Genomic DNA, 7,500 nt, shown 5'->3' with positions numbered 1-7,500 from the left:
AGCAAGAGGATCATAAATGTAATTATAGCTAGATACAACGTCACTAGCAAAATCTGATGCATAAGCTTCCAGCCCCGCTTTATGTGCATCTGAAACCAAAGTGGTATGTGGTTGCAAATAAAGACTAACAACATCTATAGGCATATATATCCCTTGGGAACAAGAATTCCAGAAGCAAAAGTCTTGATAAAGGTGAGATTTTTTAGTAATGAACCATAAGTCTGATTGGTCGATGGGTCCGTGTCACCCTGATCGAGAAACCTGAAGACAAGTTTCGTTATTTTTGGGTCGAAGCGTGTTGTAATACTTCTCAAAAAACCAACCTCAGGTGATGAGATATAACTAACATGCACTTTTCTAGAAATTGAAAGTACATAGCTTCTCATGCTCAGTTTGTGTTGCGTGTAGAATGCATCATGCTGTAAAATATCAGAGAAATCAAGAGTTAGTTTTAAAGCAAACAAGGATACTAAATCATGAGATTGGATTATAGATTCAATTTACCTGAATATTCAACCACAAACCAGGTGTTTGTGGGCTCACTGTTGGGAGTATATCTTCAACTCCATTTATTAAATAACCATTGCTTTCGGGCAGGTTTGAACGAGACAATACACCCTGAGTTACTGTCCAGATACAAAAATATGTTAGAATCCATAAAAAGAAAAACTTCAAAACTCACAAAAAAAGCCAATCAGAAAAAAAAAAGACCTTAAACCATAAAACAAGTAAATGCCTTAGAAAAGAATGAATCAGTCCATAAAATAAAAACAATCTACAACAATAAAAAAAATATCTTACAGATGACATCGGCTACCTCCTTGAAGGTATAATCCACAAAAAAAATAGCCATTAACTAAGTAACTCACAGTCTTATTAGGGAAATAACTTGAAATGTAAGTAGAGTTTACATGGTTGATATCTGGAAGGCAAAGCCCAACTTCATCTTTCGTCAATTGCACATCGCACCATATCGCGACATCAGAAACACTCGTTTGTACAGCCATAGCATACGCAGCAGAACTGGAATCGGGAAATATACCCGAAAAACCACCACGTGCTATGACCAATGGTGGACTTCCTGCAAAACAATCACATAAAGTAAGTCCCAAGGCATCAAGCATAGAGTGAAAGCTTCTCCTTTTGGTAAAAAAAATACATATAAAATGAATAAGAGTTCATGAGTCATTCAATTCAATTACATATTCTAAAATGGAAAAGTATATGAAATTTTTTGAGATTATTTCAAGAATTATATTCAAGTCAAAAACTTCATACACAGAAACTAATTTCATCTTATATGAGAAGCAAGTTTAATTAATCATTGTTTAAAAAAAATCATAGATATTATTACAAGATTCTTTCAATTTAAGAAACTAATCATAATTGACTTCAGATTGATTTATCTAAAAATAGAAGAACAAGTTGAATCAGCAAAAGAAACTATAAATTGTTTCATTTTCAACTAAGATTATCATTTTTCCTGATTCAGCTCAATAAGCATCAAACTCTTGTTAGCTCAAATTACAAGAAATCAAAACCTAGAATCATGGAACAAACTCAATTTTATGCCACAATAACAAACACATGAAAAAATTACCACAGCCCTTTGGATGTTCAATAGCCACAGCCCTCAACAACCTAGAATCAACCTGCTCAAGGCAAAATAACAAACACATGCTTCAGCTAGGACAAACACAGTCTTCTATAAAAGACTTTTCAATATTGTAGTAATAGTTGTATGATATATAGTTTTGCCTCTATAAAAGAACATTCCAGTTCCACTGTAAATTATGTAGTGATCAATCAATCATTAATTAAGTATTGAAAAGCATCATGGAACAAACTCAATTTTATGGCATTACACATAACTCCAAGGCATAGATAGATCACAAGTATAAAAACAGAAAACTGAAAAAATAAATAAGAAACAACTAGGGATAAACAAGTAACAATATACCTGGTTTTCCAAGTATGCCTTGTGTCCGTTTAGAGAAGCCTAAGTCACCAGAATTATTACTATCACCATTACTACCTATTTCCAAATCTGAAGCAAACAACAAACTTAACTAATAAGGATCCATAAATTGCACGGCAGTCACACTCTCGCGCGCGATACAAACGAGGGGAAGGAGCTCATCACTAATCATCCTCATGGTCTCCCCTGTTCCCAATTCATCTCCTCTGTCCTTCTCTCAAACTCAATCAATTCTCTATGCTTTTATCACTCGAACCTCCATTCTCATTCTATCAAACGGTCCTCCCCCTTATTCTTACTACTCCTTTCGTTCTCTCAACAACCAAATTGCCACAAATCTCAATGTTAAATCACTTCCAACCATCCATAAAATTCCAACAATCAACACAGCATAAAGCAGTAAACCAATAGCAACATCCCTAAAGTCTAATAATCAACTACATATTTCCAAGGGAAATCAGATACATGGACAAGAATCAACGTAAGCAGAGGTAAGCATCGAAATTACCTTAGTCGACGAAATCGACGGCGCTAGCAGGTGAGTTGAAGCTCGGTGCGTTGAGCCGGATGCGTGGAGTTCAGCGATGTTGTTGCTCTGAGGCGTTGATTCGATGTGAATACGTACTGTGTTGTTGACGGTGCGGTGTTGCTTCGACAAGATGAGTTGAATCGCTAATGGTTGTGTGATGTGTTAGAAACTCACCTCAAAACACCTCACCTCAAAGTGTGGTTTAGAGAAAGGATTTCGTGAAGCCCGAAATCAAACTTCGCAGAAATTCAAAATCAACCTCTTTTCCCAATCAAACTCGCTGAATCTCGAAATTGCAATGGCCTGAAGCAGCGCGCGAAATCGCTGAATCTCGAAATTGCAATGGCCTGAAGCAGCGCGCGAAATGCACGAGTGGAACAGAGTTAGATTCAAAAATGGGTTTTCTGAAAGAGTTGAAAATGAGTTTCGTGAAAGAATTGAATAGAAAATAGAGAAACTATTTTATTATGTTAATAAATTTAAAGAATTATGTTTAAAGTATAATGTTTCACCTAATAAAGAGTTTTTGTATAATGTTTAAACTATTTTATTCACCTAATAAATTTAGACCCATTAATATTCATTCATTAATTTATTAATATGTTATATAGATTATATATTTTGAGTTATAAACTTAAATAATTTTTTTTATATAAATTTACACCCAATTTTTGTTTAAAGGGTGTAATTGAACTTTGATTATAATAATATTTTTAATTTAAACCCGTTTTTAGAAAATAGGGTGTATATTGTCATCTGTAAATGTTTAAAATGACATGTTATTTACAAAGTTGCCACTGCATTTTTGATTTACACCTGTTTTTAGTATATTGGGTGTAAATTTTAAAATTATATTGATTTTTTTGTACTAGTGATATATATATATATATATATATATATATATATATATATATATATATATATATATATATATATATATATATATATATATATATATATATATATATGTTACTTATTTATTTTTTTTTTAAGAATAATTATCTATCTATATATATTATTTCTTTTTTTCCTTTCAATTTTAACCTTATGCTTATATCTTTCTTTTATTTTTTTAAAACTATTTTTAAATGGAAACTAATCTTCATTATTTATAAAAAATAAAAAATATGGCCCCCCTATTTTTTTTTTTTTTGAGTTTTGTTCTCCCTATTTTAAAATCTTGAATTTTAATCCATATATTTAAGTTTTTTTAGGATTTTGGTCCCCATGCAAATTCAAAGACAATTTTAAATGAAATGAGGCTTATATTGATGATGTGTCAATGCCAGTGCAACAGTGAAATATTAAAAAAAAACTAATTTTATTTAAGATTTATGTTCAACATGTCATCAATGTGAGTTCCATTTCATTAAAAATTGCCTTCGGATTTGCAAAGGGACCGAAATCCTCAAAAAACTAAAATAAAGGGACTAAAATTTAGGATTTTAAAATAGGGGGACCTAAACTAAAAAAAATGATAATAGGGGGACAAAAATTACAATTAAGCCTAAAAAAAATTAATTTTAAATTTAAATTTATTATTGTTATTATTATTTATTTCAATTTTAATTTAATGCTTGTTTTTATAAAAGATTTTACTTAATATTTCCTCCATCTAGTCTTAGTTAAAAAAACTAGCAATTACGTAATGTGTCAGTATATTTATAAAAGGCTTGCAGAGGCGATACAAGGTCAAACAGTCACCCCTTATTTAGATACCTTGCATATTTCTTAGATGTGTCCCCCTTTATTTGGATACTTCGCATTCATCTAGATAAGTCGCGTGATCTAAGAATTGGTGAGGGACATCTCCTCATTCTATAACGGGACGTTAGAAGTTATGGGAAAGGTAGCCTACGCTCTTTAGACTGTCCATTCGCTAAATGGTTTCTATTTTCATGAGAGCCTTGAATTCATGCCAAATGCGGTTACAAATACCCCAGTGTCATGGTCGAGGAGAACAACCTCACTAAAATACAAAAGTACACATATACAGAGCTTCTAACCACTACGCGAGCTAGCATTTAACCACACAATAAAGAGTAAAGCCTCAGACAACCCTTTATCACTAGGGGTTCTATTGAAAAAGGAAGGTACGGTAAAAAAAAAAGGGTGTTGTAGGGTATGGTGGCTTACTTGGGGGTACAAATGGAGACTAGTTATGTGGTTTTTTCTTAGGAATGGCATTTACAATGTTGACTCGTAGAGAAGTTGTTGATGGTTTGCGTTTAATTTTTTCTAGCGATTTTAAAAAAATTGAACTCTATTGATTCGATGAAAGTGGTGAATGTACTAACTACATCTACCGAAGTGATTATGGCTTGTGAGTCGTTCCATAATATAAAGCCATTGTTGGCGCTTGATTGAAAGGTTCAAATTAAGAATATTTTTATTTTATTTGTGAAACTAATAAATGTGAGGATGCGTTGGAAAATATTAGAGTTGCAAATAATTTTGTATTGAGTATTTGCGATTTATGTCCTATTCGTTATAATATTTATTGGATAAAAAATTTAATCATTGATTTTAATCATTTAAACCCAAAATAATTATATCCTTGTTATTGCATTTATTCTATATAAGAGACACATATTTTAAACTGATATAATACTATAACACCTTGATAACAAAATCTATATCCTCAACTACTTTAACAAAACCGAGCCTGTAGCAACTGCATAAGACCTTCTTGTCGTCCAAGGAATTTACCATGATTCATGACGCTTTACCCAAAGATGGTATTTCGTTATAAGATGAGGATCTCTAATGATCCATTTCAACAAGTAGAAGAGAACAAGATGATTATATGATTTTGACACAAATGACAAAAGAGGGTAAACTAACATGTGCTTTGTGAAAGCCAGGGTTATTTGTTCTGTTGCAATTTTTCTTCATTATCAATTGTTCTGTTATATTTTCTTTTTGCTTTGTAATTCACTTAAATATTAGCACTTGATTTTTATTTTTTCTTCTTCCTCTCTACCTTGTGAATCCCTAAAAGAAAAATGCATTGAATTTGTTCTAACTTTATGTTTATGGATACACTTATTTCTTTTTACACTTTCACATGACAATAGATGTGGGGAAGGAAGACTTACTTGCTTGTTGTAAAAAATGTATTGAAGGTGCACAATACACGTAAATATTTTAATCTTATGCATCTTCTTCTTCTACAATTTATTACTTGCAATCTGCTTGTCTACAAAGCTTTTTGGTTTAATGTTTTGATTTACATGGAAGTATAGCTGATATGTTCTATTTCCCATTCATCAATCAAATATTGTATGCGTGTTAAGTCGGGGAAAGTTCCAAATAATTGGTCATGTGAAGAGTGTTGTTGGGGAACAAACTTCCTCATTAGTGTAAGATAAGGTTGAAAAAACTGTTAGAAGAATGAAATGACGTCTATGGGAAACTCCACTATATGTTGAATCTCATAAAGGTTAAAAAATAGATCTCCATGTGATGGAAAATTTAAGTTCTACAACTCATTTAAAATTTAAGAGACATGGAGACTCTTTAAAAGATCAACAAATGAAAAATCAAAATCATTTTTAAATTACATGAAAAACAAGATTTTTGTGTTTCAGATATTAATTTTGGACCTTTTTCCTTTCTATCATCATGAAAAACGGGATTTTTCCAACCTTCTTCTTTTGTAAACAACCAGCATTTCCCAATTTCCAGCTCTACATGAAAACGGAGTAAAGAGAGGTTGGTTGTTTGCAAAAGCAGAAGGTTGAAGAGCTCCTATTTTTCATGATGATAGAAAGGGAAAAAGTCCTAAATTGGTATTTGATACACAAAAATCTCGTTTTCCCTATAATTTTCATGTAATTTAAAAATGAATTCGATTTCTCATTTGTTGATATTTTAAAGGATCTCCATGTCTCTTAAGTTTTAAATGAACGGTAAAACTTACATTATTTGTCCTAATTTTCTCATCATATCGAGATCTATTTTTTGTTATATTTTCATAGATTCAAGGTGTATTGGAGTTTCGGATAGGCATCCTTTCATTCTTCTGACAACTTCTTCAACCTTATCTTACACAAATGAAAAATTTTGTTCATCAACATACACTCTTCACACGTCCAATTAAAAAAAACTTTCCCCGACTTAGCACACATAAAGTACCTGCTTGAAGAATGAGAAATAGAACATACCAGCTTCGCTTCCATGTAAATCAAAACATATAAATAAAAAACTTTGTAGACTTGCAGATTGCAAGTAAATTGTAGATGATGCAAAAGATTAAAATATTTACATGTGTTGTGCAACTTCAGTGGACTTTTTACAACAAGTCATCCTTCCCCGCGGCGCCACAGGTATCACCAACTTTACCCTGTTGTCATGTGGAAGTGAAAAGAGAAATAAATTTGTCCATAAACATAATGTTAGACCAAATTGGATGCATTTTCTTTTAGGGCGGCAAGAGGTTTAGAGGAAGATGAAAAAAAAAAAATCAAGCGCTTGCATTTAAGTGAATTACATGACAAAAACAAATATAAATCCTGATAGAGATCAAAGACCCAACGAATACCTCATATGCATTGATGGAACATAAATTGCAAAGTAGTATCTTCACCTGCTAGATTTTATTGGATTATGAAGAAAAACCTTAACCCTGGCTATCACAAAACACGTGTGTCAATTTACTTACTTGTTTCTTCTGCAAGATATGTCCTTGGACTTGTACTGCACCGGTATATATAGGAACATGATCTTACCTAATCTTTTTGTTTTATTTCTTTTACAATTATTTTTTTTAGACTATATAGGGAAAATATTTTTTTAATTAAGAAATTTTCCTAAAATATAATCTTAAATTTGAAAAGTAATATGGATGTATTTATAAGGTTTTTGAAAACAAATTTGTCTATATTCTTCAATATCTTTATGTTTATTTTATATTAATCAATTAATGGAATCAGATCTCATTTTGACCTTTATACCTTTATGAAATTTAGATATCTAAAAGGTTTAATATTTG

At 31.5% G+C, this 7,500-nt stretch overlaps 1 pseudogene; it reads right to left on the bottom strand.

Moving 5' to 3' along the window:
• Nucleotides 1–2,047, bottom strand: part of LOC131629878 (glycerophosphodiester phosphodiesterase GDPDL1-like) — a 3,077-nt pseudogene extending 1,030 nt beyond the window's left edge.
• Between the last annotated feature and the right edge of the window lie 5,453 nt (nt 2,048–7,500).

The sequence above is a fragment of the Vicia villosa genome, unplaced genomic scaffold (assembly GCF_029867415.1).
Source record: "Vicia villosa cultivar HV-30 ecotype Madison, WI unplaced genomic scaffold, Vvil1.0 ctg.000621F_1_1, whole genome shotgun sequence".
Lineage (NCBI taxonomy): Eukaryota > Viridiplantae > Streptophyta > Magnoliopsida > Fabales > Fabaceae > Vicia > Vicia villosa.
This window is presented reverse-complemented; position numbering and strand designations above follow the sequence as displayed.